The following is an 18956-nucleotide window of genomic DNA, read 5'->3' as shown; positions in this document are numbered from 1 at the left end:
ATACACAACCCTTACAATGAAGCAATTTCTCCTCATCTCAATTTTAAATGGCCGGCCCCTTATTCTGAAACTTTGACCCCTAGTTCGGGCTCCACAGACAGGGTAAACAACCTCTCAGAATCCGCCCAGTCAAGCCATGAAAGAATTTATAGGTTCTTCCTTCGTAGCGTCTGCTGAATTGATTTCACCACAGAAAACTATGTTTAGCTGGATGGACAACCAGCAGGAAAAACAATGCAGCCAAAGGTTTATTCTCCAACCACATTCCATGAGGCACGCGGCCATACAAAGGGACAAAAGCAGCACACAAGAGAAAAGGCGATTTGAATGCCGTTCGTCGTGTCGAATTTCCTCAATTTGACCGAACGCCATATGAAGCAACAATTTGAATCAGATATTGCATTTAATTTCAGTCGCAAATTGTAAAGCGATCACACACTGCAAACCGTACGCAAAAAGAAAATCACAAGGCCCGTGCGAGCCACGAAACCGCATTCAAATACAGCTACCAAATCAGTTAGCGTCAAAGATTTTGTCATTAGAAATTCATACATCTAGCATTTGGCTGAAAACAAGAGATTGCAGGGGCTGCTCGCTTCCCGGCCGCGGCGCTAGCGACAGCAACAAGTCATCCGCTCACAGCTGAGTCCTCCAACGTATTGGTACTGCATGTGACAGAGCAGTTCAATCCTCAGGCCCTGATTGGACACATTCAATGGGGATGTTCTCGCGCCGCTCTATGTGATTGGTTGGTTGTTGTCATGTGATCAGGGTGCAGAGCGATGCAAGGAAGCTGCAGTTTTCTGGCAATTGTAATAGTTGCAAGCTTTCCATTCTAATCCATGTATGTGTAAACCTGAGGAAAGTGTAGAAAAGGGTTTTCAGAATGGATTATCCACTGTGGCCGATTTTCCTGCTGGATTTTAATGCAAGAACGCTGCACTTGGAGTATTGGTATAAGGGATGTAGAATATCCATGCTGCCTGGCAGAAGACTGATCGATGAAGCGATTGTTCCCATTGGAAACAGGAAGGCAGCAGCAGTATGCTCACCACTGTTCATTTCACGGAATCAAAGACTCCATTTTTAAACAATAGATGAGTTTGCAAAAATTAAAAGTTACTCACGTCTCTGGGTGGGCTCGAACCACCAACCTTTCAGTTAACAGCCGAACGCGCTGGCCCATTGCGCCACAGAGACAGACGCAAAAATGTTTGCAATTGGAATTATTCCACATGAACCCATGTGATTATGTGCCAGAGTGTTCACAGCAGAGGCACCGATTTCGAAGCAAATGAGAAGCTGCGTGGGTCCAAATCACTGTCAGGGTAGTCGTGGCCGAGTGGTTAAGGCGATGGACTAGAAATCCATTGGGGTTTCCCCGCGCAGGGTCGAATCCTGCCGACTACGGCACCGAGGACGTCGTCCCAAATGATCGCTTTTTACCTAATTTGAACTGCTGCCTTTCGGTTCCTCTGCCGAGATTCAAAGCGACAATCAAACAAAGTTTCAAGCAGAAGGTATAACAAGCACTTCACCCCATTATGACATTACGAGAGGCCTAAGCCAAAGGAGAATACTACGTTATTTAACGCTCTTGGAACCGTCAAAGCAATTTTAACCGTCGAAAATATTTTATTTTGCAACCCATTGAAGAAAATGCACGTCTTCCGCGCAGCCATCTTCCAGTTGATGCTGCTTCCTACTGCGATGCTTATTTAATGAACTAAGGCAGACGAGCCACAGTTCTCAACACCGCCGGCCTAAATCGCTACATTTGATCATAAGAAATAGGAGCAGGATTTGGCCATGCGGCCCTCGATCATGCTCCGCCATTCAATAAGATCATGGCTGATCCTCTACCTCAACTGAAAGTTATCGACCTTGCCCCATATACCTTGATTTCCGTAATGTCCATATCCATCTCAGTTAGGAATGTACTCAACGACTGAACCACCACAGCCCTCTGCGTTAGAAATCTCCAAAGATACACAACCCTTACAATGAAGCAATTTCTCCTCATCTCAATCTTAAATGGCCGGCCCTTTATTCTGAAACTTTGACCCCTAGTTCGGGCTCCACAGCCAGGGTAAACAACCTCTCAGAATCCGCCCAGTCAAGCCATGAAAGAATTTATATGTTCTTCCTTCGTAGCGTCTGCTGAATTCATTTCACCACAGAAAACTATGTTTAGCTGGATGGACAACCAGCAGGAAAAACAATGCAGCCAAAGATTTATTCTCCAACCACATTCCCTGAGGCACGCGGCCATACAAAGGGACAAAAGCAGCACACAAGAGAAAAGGCGATCTGAATCCCGTTCGTAGTGTCGAATTTCCTCAATTTGACCGAACGCCATATGAAGCAACAATTTGAATCAGATATTGCATTTATTTTCAGTCGCAAAATGTTAGGCGATCACACACTGCAAACCGCACGCAAAAAGAAAATCACAAGGCCCGTGCGAGGCACTAAACCGCATTCAAATACAGCAACCAAATCAGTTAGCGTCAAAGATTTTGTCATTAGAAATTCATACCTCTAGCATTTGGCTGAAAACAAGAGATTGCAGGGGCTGCTCGCTTCTCGGCCGCGGCGCTAGCGACAGCAACAAGTCATCCGGTCACAGCTGAGTCCTCCAACTTACTGGAACTGCATGTGACAGAGCAGTTCAATCCCCAGGCCCTGATTGGACACATTCAATGGGGGTGTTCTCGCGCCGCTCTATGTGATTGGTTGGTTGTTGTCATGTGATCAGGGTGCAGGGCGATGCAAGGAAGCTGCAGTTCTCTGGCAATTGTAATAGTTGCAAGCTTTCCATTCTAATCCATGTATGTGTAAACCTGAGGAAAGTGTAGAAAAGGGTTTTCAGAATGGATTATCCACTGTGGCCGATTTTCCTGCTGGATTTTAATGCAAGAACGCTGCACTTGGAGTATTGGTATAAGGGATGTAGAATATCCATGCTGCCTGGCAGAAGACTGATCGATGAAGCGATTGTTCCCATTGGAAACAGGAAGGCAGCAGCAGTATGCTCACCACTGTTCATTTCACGGAATCAAAGACTCCATTTTTAAACAATAGATGAGTTTGCAAAAATTAAAAGTTACTCACGTCTCTGGGTGGGCTCGAACCACCAACCTTTCAGTTAACAGCCGAACGCGCTGGCCCATTGCGCCACAGAGACAGACACGAAAATGTTTGCAATTGCAATTATTCCACATGAACCCATGTGATTATGTGCCAGAGTGTTCACAGCAGAGGCACCGATTTCGAAGCAAATGAGAAGCTGCGTGGGTCCAAACCACTGTCAGGGTAGTCGTGGCCGAGTGGTTAAGGCGATGGACTAGAAATCCATTGGGGTTTCCCCGCGCAGGTTCGAATCCTGCCGACTACGGCACCGAGGACGTCGTCCCAAATGATTGCTTTTTACTTAATTTGAACTGCTGCCTTTCGGTTCCTCTGCCGAGATTCAAAGCTGCAATCAAACAAAGTTTCAAGCAGAAAGTATAACAAGCACTTCACCCCATTATGACATTACGAGAGGCCTAAGCCAAAGGAGAATACTACGTTATTTAACGCTCTTGAAACCGTCAAAGCAATTTTAACCGTCGAAAATATTTTATTTTGCAACCCATTGAAGAAAATGCACGTCTTCCGCGCAGCCATCTTCCAGTTGATGCTGCTTCCTACTGCGATGCTTATTTAATGAACTAAGGCAGACGAGCCACAGTTCTCAACACCGCCGGCCTAAATCGCTACATTAGATCATAAGAAATAGGAGCAGGATTTGGCCATGCGGCCCTCGATCATGCTCCGCCATTCAATAAGATCATGGCTGATCCTCTACCTCAACTGAAAGTTACCGACCTTGCCCCATATACCTTGATTTCCGTAATGTACATATCCATCTCAGTTAGGAATGTACTCAACAACTGAACCACCACAGCCCTCTGCGTTAGAAAACTCCAAAGATACACAACCCTTACAATGAAGCAATTTCTCCTCATCTCAATCTTAAATGGCCGGCCCCTTATTCTGAAACTTTGACCCCTAGTTCGGGCTCCACAGCCAGGGTAAACAACCTCTCAGAATCCGCCCAGTCAAGCCATGAAAGAATTTATATGTTCTTCCTTCGTAGCGTCTGCTGAATTCATTTCACCACAGAAAACTATGTTTAGCTGGATGGACAACCAGCAGGAAAAACAATGCAGCCAAAGATTTATTCTCCAACCACATTCCCTGAGGCACGCGGCCATACAAAGGGACAAAAGCAGGACACAAGAGAAAAGGCGATTTGAATCCCGTTCGTAGTGTCGAATTTCCTCAATTTGACCGAACGCCATATGAAGCAACAATTTGAATCAGATATTGCATTTAATTTCAGTCGCAAAATGTTAAGCGATCACACACTGCAAACCGCACGCAAAAAGAAAATCACAAGGCCCGTGCGAGGCACTAAACCGCATTCAAATACAGCAACCAAATCAGTTAGCGTCAAAGATTTTGTCATTAGAAATTCATACCTCTAGCATTTGGCTGAAAACAAGAGATTGCAGGGGCTGCTCGCTTCTCGTCCGCGGCGCTAGCGACAGCAACAAGTCATCCGGTCACAGCTGAGTCCTCCAACTTTCTGGAACTGCATGTGACAGAGCAGTTCAATCCTCAGGCCCTGATTGGACACATTCAATGGGGGTGTTCTCGCGCCGCTCTATGTGATTGGTTGGTTGTTGTCATGTGATCAGGGTGCAGGGCGATGCAAGGAAGCTGCAGTTCTCTGGCAATTGTAATAGTTGCAAGCTTTCCATTCTAATCCATGTATGTGTAAACCTGAGGAAAGTGTAGAAAAGGGTTTTCAGAATGGATTATCCACTGTGGCCGATTTTCCTGCTGGATTTTAATGCAAGAACGCTGCACTTGGAGTATTGGTATAAGGGATGTAGAATATCCATGCTGCCTGGCAGAAGACTGATCGATGAAGCGATTGTTCCCATTGGAAACAGGAAGGCAGCAGCAGTATGCTCACCACTGTTCATTTCACGGAATCAAAGACTCCATTTTTAAACAATAGATGAGTTTGCAAAAATTAAAAGTTACTTACGTCTCTGGGTGGGCTCGAACCACCAACCTTTCAGTTAACAGCCGAACTCGCTGGCCCCTTGCACCACAAAGACAGACACGAAAATGTTTGCAATTGGAATTATTCCACATGAACCCATGTGATTATGTGCCAGAGTTTTCACAGCAGAGGCACCGATTTCGAAGCAAATGAGAAGCTGCGTGGGTCCAAACCACTGTCAGGGTAGTCGTGGCCGAGTGGTTAAGGCGATGGACTAGAAATCCATTGGGGTTTCCCCGCGCAGGTTCGTAATCCTGCTGATTACTGGCACCGAGGAAGTCGTCCCAAATGATCGCTTTTTACTTAATTTGAACTGCTGCCTTTCGGTTCCTCTGCCGAGATTCAAAGCTACAATCAAACAAAGTTTCAAGCAGAAAGAAAACAAGCACTTCACCCCATTATGACATTACGAGAGGCCTAAGCCAAAGGAGAATACTACGTTATTTAACGCTCTTGAAACCGTCAAAGCAATTTTAACCGTCGAAAATATTTTATTTTGCAACCCAATGAAGAAAATGCACGTCTTCCGCGCAGCCATCTTCCAGTTGATGCTGCTTCCTACTGCGATGCTTATTTAATGAACTAAGGCAGACGAGCCACAGTTCTCAACACCGCCGGCCTAAATCGCTACATTAGATCATAAGAAATAGGAGCAGGATTTGGCCATGCGGCCCTCGATCATGCTCCGCCATTCAATAAGATCATGGCTGATCCTCTACCTCAACTGAAAGTTACCGACCTTGCCCCATATACCTTGATTTCCGTAATGTACATATCCATCTCAGTTAGGAATGTACTCAACGACTGAACCACCACAGCCCTCTGCGTTAGAAAACTCCAAAGATACACAATCCTTACAATGAAGCAATTTCTCCTCATCTCAATCTTAAATGGCCGGCCCCTTATTCTGAAACTTTGACCACTAGTTCGGGCTCCACTGCCAGGGTAAACAACCTCTCAGAATCCGCCCAGTCAAGCCATGAAAGAATTTCTATGTTCTTCCTTCGTAGCGTCTGCTGAATTCATTTCACCACAGAAAACTATGTTTAGCTGGATGGACAACCAGCAGGAAAAACAATGCAGCCAAAGATTTATTCTCCAACCACATTCCCTGAGGCACGCGGCCATACAAAGGGACAAAAGCAGCACACAAGAGAAAAGGCGATTTGAATCCCGTTCGTAGTGTCGAATTTCCTCAATTTGACCGAACGCCATATGAAGCAACAATTTGAATCAGATATTGCATTTAATTTCAGTCGCAAAATGTTAAGCGATCACACACTGCAAACCGCACGCAAAAAGAAAATCACAAGGCCCGTGCGAGGCACTAAACCGCATTCAAATACAGCAACCAAATCCGTTAGCGTCAAAGATTTTGTCATTAGAAATTCATACCTCTAGCATTTGGCTGAAAACAAGAGATTGCAGGGGCTGCTCGCTTCTCGGCCGCGGCGCTAGCGACAGCAACAAGTCATCCGGTCACAGCTGAGTCCTCCAACTGACTGGAACTGCATGTGACAGAGCAGTTCAATCCTCAGGCCCTGATTGGACACATTCAATGGGGGTGTTCTCGCGCCGCTCTATGTGATTGGTTGGTTGTTGTCATGTGATCAGGGTGCAGGGCGATGCAAGGAAGCTGCAGTTCTCTGGCAATTGTAATAGTTGCAAGCTTTCCATTCTAATCCATGTCTGTGTAAACCTGAGCAAAGTGTAGAAAAGGGTTTTCAGAATGGATTATCCACTGTGGCCGATTTTCCTGCTGGATTTTAATGCAAGAACGCTGCACTTGGAGTATTGGTATAAGGGATGTAGAATATCCATGCTGCCTGGCAGAAGACTGATCGATGAAGCGATTGTTCCCATTGGAAACAGGAAGGCAGCAGCAGTATGCTCACCACTGTTCATTTCACGGAATCAAAGACTCCATTTTTAAACAATAGATGAGTTTGCAAAAATTAAAAGTTACTCACGTCTCTGGGTGGGCTCGAACCACCAACCTTTCAGTTAACAGCCGAACGCGCTGGCCCATTGCGCCACAGAGACAGACACGAAAATGTTTGCAATTGGAATTATTCCACATGAACCCATGTGATTATGTGCCAGAGTGTTCACAGCAGAGGCACCGATTCCGAAGCAAATGAGAAGCTGCGTGGGTCCAAACCACTGTCAGGGTAGTCGTGGCCGAGTGGTTAAGGCGATGGACTAGAAATCCATTGGGGTTTCCCCGCGAAGGTTCGAATCCTGCCGACTACAGCACCGAGGACGTCGTCCCAAATGATCGCTTTCTCCTTAATTTGAACTGCTGCCTTTCGGTTCCTCTGCCGAGATTCAAAGCTACAATCAGACAAAGTTTCAAGCAGAAAGGATAACAAGCACTTCACCCCATTATGACATTACGAGAGGCCTAAGCCAAAAGCAATTTTAACCGTCGAAAATATTTTATTTTGCAACCCATTGAAGAAAACGCACGTCTTCCGCGCAGCCATCTTCCAGTTGATGCTGCTTCCTACTGCGATGCTTATTTAATGAACTAAGGCAGACGAGCCACAGTTCTCAACACCGCCGGCCTAAATCGGTACATTAGATCATAAGAAATAGGAGCAGGATTTGGCCATGCGGCCCTCGATCATGCTCCGCCATTCAATAAGATCATGGCTGATCCTCTACCTCAACTGAAAATTACCGACCTAGCCCCATATACCTTGATTTCCGTAATGTACATATCCATCTCAGTTAGGAATGTACTCAACGACTGAACCACCACAGCCCTCTGCGTTAGAAAACTCCAAAGATACACAACCCTTACAATGAAGCAATTTCTCCTCATCTCAATCTTAAATGGCCGGCCCCTTATTCTGAAACTTTGACCCCTAGTTCGGGCTCCACAGCCAGGGTAAACAACCTCTCAGAATCCGCCCAGTCAAGCCATGAAAGAATTTATATGTTCTTCCTTCGTAGCGTCTGCTGAATTCATTTCACCACAGAAAACTATGTTTAGCTGGATGGACAACCAGCAGGAAAAACAATGCAGCCAAAGATTTATTCTCCAACCACATTCCCTGAGGCACGCGGCCATACAAAGGGACAAAAGCAGCACACAAGAGAAAAGGCGATTTGAATCCCGTTCGTAGTGTCGAATTTCCTCAATTTGACCGAACGCCATATGAAGCAACAATTTGAATCAGATATTGCATTTAATTTCAGTCGCAAAATGTTAAGCGATCACACACTGCTAACCGTACGCAAAAAGAAAATCACAAGGCCCGTGCGAGGCACTAAACCGCATTCAAATACAGCAACCTAATCAGTTAGCATCAAAGGTTTTGTCATTAGAAATTCATACCTGTAGCATTTGGCTGAAAACAAGAGATTGCAGGGGCTGCTCGCTTCTCGGCCGCGGCGCCAGCGACAGCAACAAGTCATCCGCTCACAGCTGAGTCCTCCAATGTACTGGAACTGCATGTGACAGAGCAGTTCAATCCTCAGGCCCTGATTGGACAGATATAATGGGGGCGTTCTCGAACCGCTGTATGTGATTTGTTGGTTGTTGTCTCATGATCGGGGTGCGGGGAGATGCAAGTAAGCTGCCGTTCTCTGGCAATTGTTATTGCTTCAAATCTTTCCGTTCTTATCAATGAAATTGATAAACTGAGGAAAGTGTAGAAAATGATGTTCAGAATGGATTATCTACTGTGGCCGATTTTCCAGGTGGATTTTAATGGCAAGAAAGCCGCACTTGGCATATTGGTAAAAGGGAAGTAGATTATCCAGTGTGCCAGGCATGAGACTGATCGCTGAAGCGATTGTTCACATTGGAAGCAAGAAGGCAGCAGCAGTATGCTCACCACTGTCCATTTCACGGAAACAAGAACTCCATTTTTATACAATCGATAATAGGAAATATTTGCTCTCACAATCACAAGTTCCTCAGACTAATGGAATGAAAAACAAAGCTAACCCTCATCCTGAACAGACAGTCCAGCTCGCCACCTGTGTATTTTCACCTATCGTTGTCTTAATGTAACGTTCCCTGTGTTGATTGGACAGGTTGATAATATATTCAGAGAATCACAGAAATCCCACAGTGCAGATAAAGGCCATTTCGGCCCATTGAGCCCGCACCGACACATATCCCACCCTATCCCTTTAACCCCACGTATTTAATCCCCCAAATATTAAGGGTCAATTTATCATAGCCAATCAACCTGACCCGCACATGTTTTGGACTGTGGGAGAAAACCGGAGCACCCGGAGAAACCCCACACAAACACGGGCAGAATGTGCAAACTCTACACAGACAGTCACGTGAGGTCGGATTCGAACCTGGATTATCTGACGCTGTGAGGTAATAGGTGCTAACCACTATGCCACCGTGCTGCCCTGGTTCTTGTTATTCTTGTTATATTAAACGGATTGGAGCACAGGAGCAGATGAGATGCGCTTTTCAACAGGGAAGTCTTTCAGGGCAAACGGGGAAGTGGCTGTGAGATGGTGGTTGCGAGAGTGGCAGCATGAGTGGCGCGGTCGATAGATTTTAAGGACTGGAAAACATGTTTAACCGAGGCCTCAGATTCTGGAACGCCTAAAACAACATTTTGCAGAAAACAACATTTGGGGATGCTGGGTAGTGAACCTAGAATTTCATACATGCGAAGCATATACTCTGCCACTGAGCTATATCCCCTACTGGTACCATCTTGTAATGCAGTACAGAAGACCTGGCAACCTTTTCTTTCTGATCTCCCTGTGTTTTCTCAGTATGTGCTGAAGAAGGAGCTCCTGAAGCAACTGTGGGTGAAGAGAAGAATTCTGGCATCGTCAGGAACAGTGGAAGGGGAAATGAGAAGGAAGTCTTCTGGAAATATTTGGCCTCGTCCCTATAGGAAAAATAGTAGACTGAGAGTAGAGCGCATGTAGTTCTTTAACATTATGGAGGAGTTAAAGTCATAGACTGTCATGCCTGTGCCGGCTCTTCGAAAGAACTGTCAAATTTCATCCCACACCCCAGCGTTTTTCCCACAAGCCTGCAGATTATTGCAGTTCAAAAACATGTCCAATTGCCTTTTGAGGTTGCTTTAAATCTGACTCCACTACCATTTTAGGTAATGTGTTCCTGCACTTAACAAGTGCCTGCGCGCCAGTATATATTACATCTATTATCTCTGGTTACCTTTCCAATTGTCAGAGGAAATAGTTTTCCTACTGGCAGGATCTGGCCAAATTGGACTGGGAGCAGCTACTTATAGGAAAATCCGCATTAAAACAGTGGGAGACTTTCAGAAGGGAAATAGAGAGAGTACAACGCCAACATGTTCCTGTAAAGGTCAAGGGTGGGACCAACAAGCAAAGGGAACCTTGGATGACAAGGGATATACAAAAATGCATTAGAAATAAAAGGGGGGCTTTTGGCAGTTACAAAAGACTAAAGACGGAAGAAGCCCTAGAGGAGTATAAAAAATGCAGGGGCATACTTAAAAAAAGAAATTAGGAGGGCGAAGAGGGGCCATGAAATAACACTGGCGAGCAAAATAAAGGAAAATCCTAAGATGTTTTATAAGTATATTAAGGGCAAGAGGATAACCAGGGAAAGGGTAGGGCCCATTAGGGACCAAAGTGGCAATCTGTGTGTAGAGCCAGATGATGTAGGCGGGGTTTTAAATGAATTTTTTGCATCTGTGTTCACTATGGAGAAAGACGATGCAGACATAGAAATCGGGCAAGGGGGCTGTGACATACTTGAACATATTAGCATCGAGAGGGAGGAGGTGCTAGCGGTTTTAGCAGGCCAAAAAGTGGATAAATCCCCAGGCCCAGACGAGATGTATCCCAGGCTGCTGTGGGAGGCAAAGGAGGAGATTGCAGGGGCTCTGACACAAATTTTCAGAACCTCTCTGGCCACAGGTGATGTACCAGAGGACTGGAGAACAGCTAACGTTGTACCATTATTCAAGAAGGGTAGCAGGGATAAACCAGGGAATTACAGGCCAGTGAGCCTAACATCTGTGGTAGGGAAATTATTGGAAAAAATTCTGAGGGACAAAATTAGTCTCCACTTGGAGAGGCAAGGATTAATCGGGGATAGTCAGCATGGCTTTGTCAAGGGTAAATCATGTCTGACAAATCTGATTGAATTTTTCGAGGGGGTGACTAGGGGGGTGGATGAGGGAAATGCTGTGGATGTGGTTTACATGGACTTCAGTAAAGCTTTTGACAAAGTCCCGCATAGGAGACTGGTCAAGAAGGTAAGAGCCCATGGGATCCAGGGTGCCTTGGCGCGTTGGATCATAAACTGGCTGAGTGGCAGGAGGCAGAGGGTGATGGTCGAAGGTTGCTTTTGTGACTGGAAGCCTGTGTCCAGTGGGGTACCTCAGGGATCGGTGCTGGGTCCCTTGTTGTTTGTGATCTACATAAATGATTTGGATGAGAATGTAAAAGGTATGATCAGTAAGTTCGCAGATGACACGAAAATTGGTGGGGTGGTAAATTGCGAGGAGGAAAGCCTCAGGCTACAGGACGATATAAACGAGTTGGTCAGATGGGCGGAAAAGTGGCAAATGGAATTTAACCCTGAAAAGTGCGAGGTGATGCATTTTGGACGGACAAATAAGGCAAGGGAATACACAATGAGTGGTAGGACCCTAGGAAGTACAGAGGGTCAGAGGGACCTTGGTGTACATGTACATAGATCCCTGAAGGCAGCGGAACAGGTAGATAAGGTGGTTAAAAAGGCATATGGGATACTTGCCTTCATTAGCCGAGGCATAGAATATAAGAGCAGGGAGGTTATGATGGAGCTGTACAAAACGCTGGTGAGGCCACAGCTGGAGTACTGTGTGCAGTTCTGGTCACCTCACTATAGGAAGGATGTGATTGCTTTGGAGAGGTTGCAGAGAAGCTTCACCAGGATGTTACCTGGGATGGAGCGCCTCAGCTATGAAGAGAGGCTGGACAGGCTGGGGTTGTTTTCCTTGGAGCAAAGAAGGCTGAGGGGGGACCTGATTGAGGTGTACAAAATGATGAGGGGCATAGATAGGGTAGACAAAGAGGAACTTTTCCCCTTAGTAGGGGGGTCAATAACAAGGGGGCATAGATTCAGGGTAAGGGGCAGGAGATTTAGAGGGGATTTGAGGAGGAACTTTTTCACCCAGAGGGTGGTTGGAATGTGGAACTCAATGCCTGAAAGGGTGGTAGAGGCAGGAACCCTCACAACATTCAAGAACCATTTGGATGAGCACTTGAAATGCCATTGCATACAAGGCTATGGACCAAATGCTGGAAAATGGGATTAGACTGGACAGGGATGGATGGGCGGCGCAGACACGATGGGCCGAAGGGCCTCTTTCTGTGCTGTAAAACTCTATGACTCTATGACTCTATGACTTGACCTATCACACCACTTCAAGTTTTTGAAAATCTCTACCGTTTCTGCTTTAAGGAGAACAATCCCAGGTTCTCCAATCTCTCCACATAACTTGGTACCATTCTAGAAATCTGCCCTGCACCCTCTCCAAGGCCTAGCCATCCTTCCCAAAGTGTATGCCATAATTGAACACAATAGTCCCGCTGAGGGTAACCAGTGTTTTAGGAAGATTTAGCATAACTTCTTTAGTTTTCTTCTCTATTCCTCTATTGATAAAGCCAAGGTTCCCATGTGCTTCTTAACAGCCGTTTAGAAGGGCGAACAGGGAAGCGGCGGTGAGATGGTGGCAGCAAGGAGCAAAAAAATTGTAAAAAGTGGTGGAATCTGAGTAAGTGAGATACAGCGCACGTGGAGACGTGTGCGTGAACAGAAATGATAGCATCGAAAGTTTAAGAAGTGATATAGATATTGGCAAAACTGTCTGGCCTGCATAGTATAACGCTTTCTGTGAAACGAAATTTATAAATTCAACCATAACTGGCAGCGGTGAGATTCTGAAGCGCGCCTCCAAAGAGACGAGAACCATGAATCCAGCGCCTTAGACCGCTCGGCCACGCTACCACAGCAATCGGTTGAGGAATCTGAAAATAGTAACTGGTGAATGAAATGAGGCTTGGTCTTTTAAATAAAAGGGGAAACAAAAGGAAATTAAATTCGTGGTCGGCAACTCTCTTCTGATGCAACCCACCAGATCAGAAGAAGCTACCTGTTCACAGGGCAACACTAATTAATAGATCTTTGTTGGAACACACCCAATATAAATTTAATTCATAATTTATCCGTGTTGTGTATTGCAAGCAGGAAGTTGGTGTAAGTAAAGTGTGATAAGAATAAGTGTGACTTGATTGTGTGCAGCAATAGAGGGTTTTATTGTTGGTGTAAATAAGACTGCTAATAGCAGAGGATGGCTTCGATCTATCGACCTCTGGGTTACGGGCCCAGCACGCTTCCGCTGCGCCGCTCTGCTGTCGGTTGGTGCCGAATCCCGGCCGGTGTTTCGGTTCCGATGGCGCAGGGTGCTGTGTGTTAGCGAGACCAATTTCAGCATCCAGGCTGTGTTGAAAGCTACAGCATGGCCCTCAAACAGCCCAGAGACCCGGACCCCGCAACACCCGTGCTGCGAAGCTCACATGGCTGAATAATGTCACAAGGGCACTCAGTATTACTCCACCCACAATGGGACAGACACAGAATGCCACACAGAAAACTAGCAAGGGTCTTTCTGGCCACACAAAGGGAGGGACAGAGAAAGACACTGAAGAAACCAGAGAGAGAGAGACAGGCCTAATAAAGCGAGGGAGAGATAGAGACGGAGGGAAAACCGAGCAAGCGACAGAAACAGAGAGGGTTTGTAGACAGACAGGACAACGGAGACTGAGATGAAGAGAGAGAGAGAGACTTGCATGAAGGAGCTTTCTGCAGGGTAAAGATGTTCCCTGTTGTGTAAAGATGTTTCCTATTGTGTGAAGATGTTCTCTGTTGTGTAAAGGTTTTCCCTGTTGTTTAGAGATGTTGTCTGCTTTGTAAAGATGTCCGATATTGAGTAATGTGTTTCCTGTTGTGTAAAGGTTCTCCGTGTTGTGCAACGGTGTTCCGTCTTGTGTGAAGGTATTCCTTGTTGTGTAAAGGCCAAGAGCACCATCTGGTGTTGGAGAGGCGGCGCTGCAGGAATGCGTTGAGAGAAAGGGGAAGGCCAAGGCTGCTCCAAGTTTGCAGCATTTGCAGCTTATGTTGGTGCGAGAAAAGTGTTTTGAAAGTTTTGTTGCAGGTTCTTGTGTTTATTGCAAGAAGGAAGTTGCTGTAAGTGAAGCGGAAAGTGCGATAAAAATACCTGCCGCAATGAGCCTGAAAGTTACCATAATTATAAGAGGAGGGAATAATAGGAAATATTTGCCTCCGAATCACATTTCCTCAGACTAATGGTTTGAAAAGCACATCTGACTCTCATCCTGAACATAGAGTCCACATCCCCTCCAAGTTTTTTTTTGCATTACAGAATGGATCTTCTCTTAACCATGTCTTAATGTAACTTTCGCTGTCTGGATAGGTTTGATTGAACAAAAGATGCTCGTGTTACATTAATTGGATTGGAGCACAGGAGCAAATGGGAGGGGCTGTTGAACTGGCAAGTTTGGAAGGGCGAACGGGGAAACGACGGAGAGATGGTGGGTGCGAGAGTGACAGCAATGGGCGGCGCGATCGATAGATTGTAAGAAATGCAAGAAACACAAATGTAAAAGTGCTGTATATCTGAATAAGTGAGAGGCAGCAATTAGTGAGAGATGTGAGTGAACGGTCTGAATTCAGTTGGTTGGGTAACGATGGTTGCAGTTTCCAATGCTGGTTTCCGGCCAATTGTGGACCAGACGAAATTCTGTAAACCGTATCTGCCTGTCAACAACAACTGAAGGAAAAAGTGATATGATAGTGAACAAAACCAGCCAGCCTGCACTGTTTACGACGCAATTTATGAGCGCTGCAACATGTGGCAGCGGTGGGATTCGAACTTCAAGCTCCCGGCGAAATTGGAGAATAAATCCAACGCCGTTGACCGCTCAGCCCCGCTACCACAGCACACGGCGATTTCTGAAACACGTAACTGGTGATTGAAAGGTGGCTTGGTATGTAAAATAAAAAGTGGAAACAAAAGGAAATTATATTCGTGGACGGCAAACTCACTTCTGATGCAACCCACTGGATCAGAAGAAGCAACGTGTTCGCATGGCAACACTAATAAATAGATGTTTGTGAAACACACCTATTGTAAATTGAATTCATAATTTATCCCTGTTGTGTATTACAAGCAGGACGTTGGAGTAAGTCAATTGTAAACAGTGGTAAAAAATTAAGTGCGATGTGATTGTGGGCAGCAATGGAGCTTTTTATTGTTGGTATAAGTAAGAATGCAAATAGCAGAAGATGGTTTCGAGCCATCGACCGCTAGAGTTATGGGCCCAGCACGCTTCCACTGCGCCGTTTTGCTGTTGGCCGGTGTAACCTGCCGGCTGGTGTTTAGTTTCAGATGCCGCACGGTGCTGTCTGTTAGCGAGACAAATTTCAGCATCCAAGCTGTGTTCAAAGCTGCAGCATGGCCTTCAAACAGCCCAGAGACCGGGACCCCGCAGCACCCGTGTTGGCAGGCTCACATGGCTGCATAATGTCACAAGGACACTCAGTATTACTCCACCGACAATGGGACAGACACAGAGTGACACACAGCAAACTAGCAAGTGTCTTTCTGGCCAAACAAAGGGAGGGACAGAGAAAGACAATGAAGAAACCAGAGAGAGAGATAGAGAGAGAGACAGACAGACCGAATAACACGAGGGAGAGACAGAGACGGAGGGAAAACAGAGACTGCGAGAGAAACAGAGAGGGTTTGTAGACAGACAGGGAAACGGAGACTGAGATGAAGAGAGAGACTTGCATGAAGGTGCTTTCTGCTGTGTAAAGAAATTCCCGGTTGTGTAAAGATGTTCCCTGTTATATAAAGTTGTTCCCTGTTGTGTGAAGATGTTCTCTGTTGTGTAAAGATTTTCCCTGTTGTTTAGAGATTTTGTCTGCTTTGTAAAGATGTCCGATATTGAGTAATGTGTTTCCTGTTGTGTAAAGGTTCTCCGTGTTGTGTAACGGTGTTCCGTCTTGTGTGAAGGTATTCCCTGTTGTGTAAAGGCCAAGAGCACCATCTGGTGCTGGAGAGGCGGCGCTGCAGGAATGCGTTGAGAGAAAGGGACAGCCCAAGGCTGCTGCAAGTTTGCATCATTTGCAGCTTATGTTGGTGTGAATAAGCTGATTTGAAAGTTGTGTTGCAGGTTCTTGTGTTTATTGCAAGAAGTAAGTTGCTGTAAGTAAAGCAACCATACGCATTGAGCCTGAAATTTATCATAATTATAAGAGGAGAGAATAGTAGGGAATATTTGCCCTCCTAATCACAAATTCCTCAGACTAATGGCATGAAAAACACATCCGACTAACATCCTGAACACAGAGTCCAGATCCCCCCATGTTCTTTTTTTAATGTACAAAATTGAAAAAACATCTTCGTGTTATATTAATCTGATTGGAGCACAGAAGCCAATGGGAGCTGCTGTTCAACCGGCAGGTTTGGAAGAGCGAACTGGGAAACGACGGAGAGATGGTGGGTGCGACATTGACAGCAGGGCAATGATGGACCAGATGAAATTCTGCAATCAGATCTGTCTGCCAATAACAACTGAAGGAAAAGGTGACATAATACTGAACAAAACCGCCATGCCTGTCACGGTTTACGGCTGTTAGTCAAGCAACGAAATTTACGAATGCCGCAATATCTTGCAGCGGTGGGTTTCGAACTCTCGCACCCCGAAAAAACTGGAGCCTTAATCCAGCACCTTAGACCGCTCGGCCACGCTACCACAGCAATGCTCAGTGGAATCTGAAACTAGTGACTGGTGATTGAAAAGTGGCTTGGTCTTCGAAGTAAAAGGGGACACAAAAGGAAATTAAATTCGTGATCGGCAAACTCTCTTCTGATGCAACCCAGTAGATCAGAAGAAGTTACCTGTTCACAGGGCAACACTGATAAATAGATCTTTGTTGGAAAACACCCTTTGTAAATTTAATTAATAATTTATCCCTGTTGTGTATTGCAAGCAGGAAGTTGTTGCAAGTAAAGTGTGATAAAATCAGTGCGATTTGATTGTGTGTAGCAAAAGGGGTTTTTATTGTTGGTGTAAATAAGAATGCTAATAGCAGAGAGTGGTTTTGATCCATCGATTTCTGTATTACGAGCCCAGCACGCTTCCGCTGCGTCACTCTGCTATCGGCTGGTGCAGAATGCCGGCTGGTGCTTAGCTTCCGATGCCCCACGGTGCTGTGTGTTAGCGAGACAAATTTCAGCATCCAGGCTGTGTTGAAAGCTACAGCATGGCCGTCAAACAGCCCAGAGACCCGGACCCCGCAGCACCCGTGTTGGCAGGCTCACATGGCTGCGTAATTTCACAAGGACACTCAGTATTACTCCACCGACAATGGGACAGACACAAAATGACACACAGAAAACTAGCAAGGGTCTTTCTCGCCACACAAAGGGAGGGATAGAGAAATACACTGAATAAACAAGAGAGAGAGAGAGAGAGAGACAGACCGAATAACACAAGGGAGAGACAGAGACTGAGGGAAATCCGAGACTTCGAGAGAAACAGAGAGGGTTTGTAGACAGACAGGGAAACGGGGACTGAGATGAGGAGATAGACTTGCATGAAGGTGCTTTCTGCTGTGTAAAGAAATTCCCTGTTGTGTAAAGATGTTCCCCGTTATATAAAGTTGTTCACTTTTGCGTAAAGATGTTATCTGTTGTGTTAAGGTTTTCCCTGTTGTTTAGAGATGTTGTCTGCTTTGTAAAGATGTCCGATATTGAGTAATGTGTTTCCTGTTGTGTAAAGTTTCTCCGTGTTGTGCAACGGTGTTCCGTCTTGTGTGAAGGTATTCCTTGTTGTGTAAAGGCCAAGACCACCATCTGGTGCTGGAGAGGCGGCGCTGCAGGAATGCGTTGAGAGAAAGGGGAAGGCCAAGGCTGCTCCAAGTTTGCAGCATTTGCAGCTAATATTGTCGCGAATAAACTTATTTGAAAGTTGTGTGGAAGGTTCTTGTGTTTACTGAAGAAGGAAGTTGCTGTAAGTAAAGCGTAAAGTGTGATCAATAAAACCTGACGCATTGAGCCTGAAATGTATCATAATTATAAGAGGAGAGAACAATAGGAAAAGTTTGCCCAGCGAATAAAACTTCCTCAGACTAATGGTATGAAAAACACATCTGACTCACATCCTGAAGTCAGAGTCCAGATCCCACCCACCCTTTTTTTTACAGAATGGATCTTCTCTTAACCATGTCTTAATGTAACTTTCACTGCCTGGATAGGTTAGATTGAACAAAAGATACTCGTGTTACATTAATCGGATTGGAGCACAGGAGCAAATGGGAGGAGCTGTTGAACCGGCAAGATTGGAAGGGCGAACGGGGAAACGACGGAGAGATGGTGGGTGCGAGTTTGACAGCAATGGAGGGCGCGGTCGGTAGATTGTAAGAAATGGAAGAAACAAAATTGTAAAAGTGGTGCATATCTGAATAAGTGAGAGGCAGCAGGTGTGGAGACGAGTGAGTGAACGAGCTGAATTCAGTTGGTTGAGTGGCGGTGTTTGTAGTGTTCGGGACGGTGTTCAGGCCAGTTATGGACCAGAGGAAATTCTGCAATCAGATCGATCTGCCAATAACAACTGAAGGAAAAGGTGACATAATACTGAACAAGACCGACACCGCTGCACGGTTTACGGCTGTTGTCCAAGCGACGAAATTTGCAATATCGGGTTGCGGTGGGATTCGCACTCTCGCATCCCGAAAAAACTAGACGTTTAATCCAGCGCATTAGACCGCTCGGCC

At 45.6% G+C, this 18956-nt stretch overlaps 6 non-coding genes across 6 annotated transcripts; 3 read left to right on the top strand and 3 right to left on the bottom strand.

Moving 5' to 3' along the window:
• Positions 1-1126: 1126 nt before the first annotated feature.
• trnan-guu (transfer RNA asparagine (anticodon GUU)) lies at positions 1127-1200 on the bottom strand. The gene has a single exon. It is a non-coding gene; the product is annotated as a tRNA-Asn (tRNA).
• A 128-nt stretch (positions 1201-1328) lies between these two features.
• trnas-aga (transfer RNA serine (anticodon AGA)) lies at positions 1329-1410 on the top strand. Its single transcript has one exon. It is a non-coding gene; the product is annotated as a tRNA-Ser (tRNA).
• Positions 1411-3113: 1703 nt separating this feature from the next.
• On the bottom strand, positions 3114-3187 carry trnan-guu (transfer RNA asparagine (anticodon GUU)). Its single transcript has one exon. It is a non-coding gene; the product is annotated as a tRNA-Asn (tRNA).
• Positions 3188-3315: 128 nt separating this feature from the next.
• On the top strand, positions 3316-3397 carry trnas-aga (transfer RNA serine (anticodon AGA)). Its single transcript has one exon. It is a non-coding gene; the product is annotated as a tRNA-Ser (tRNA).
• Positions 3398-7088: 3691 nt separating this feature from the next.
• Positions 7089-7162, bottom strand: trnan-guu (transfer RNA asparagine (anticodon GUU)). The gene has a single exon. It is a non-coding gene; the product is annotated as a tRNA-Asn (tRNA).
• Positions 7163-7290: 128 nt separating this feature from the next.
• Positions 7291-7372, top strand: trnas-aga (transfer RNA serine (anticodon AGA)). Its single transcript has one exon. It is a non-coding gene; the product is annotated as a tRNA-Ser (tRNA).
• The last annotated feature ends 11584 nt before the right edge of the window (positions 7373-18956 follow it).

The sequence above is a fragment of the Somniosus microcephalus genome, unplaced genomic scaffold, assembly GCF_052327205.1.
Source record: "Somniosus microcephalus isolate GS21.2 unplaced genomic scaffold, FLI_Smic_1.0 unresolved_chr9, whole genome shotgun sequence".
Taxonomy (NCBI): Eukaryota; Metazoa; Chordata; class Chondrichthyes; order Squaliformes; family Somniosidae; genus Somniosus; species Somniosus microcephalus.
Note: the sequence above shows the minus strand (reverse complement) of the source record. Positions and strands in the feature narration are given on the sequence as shown.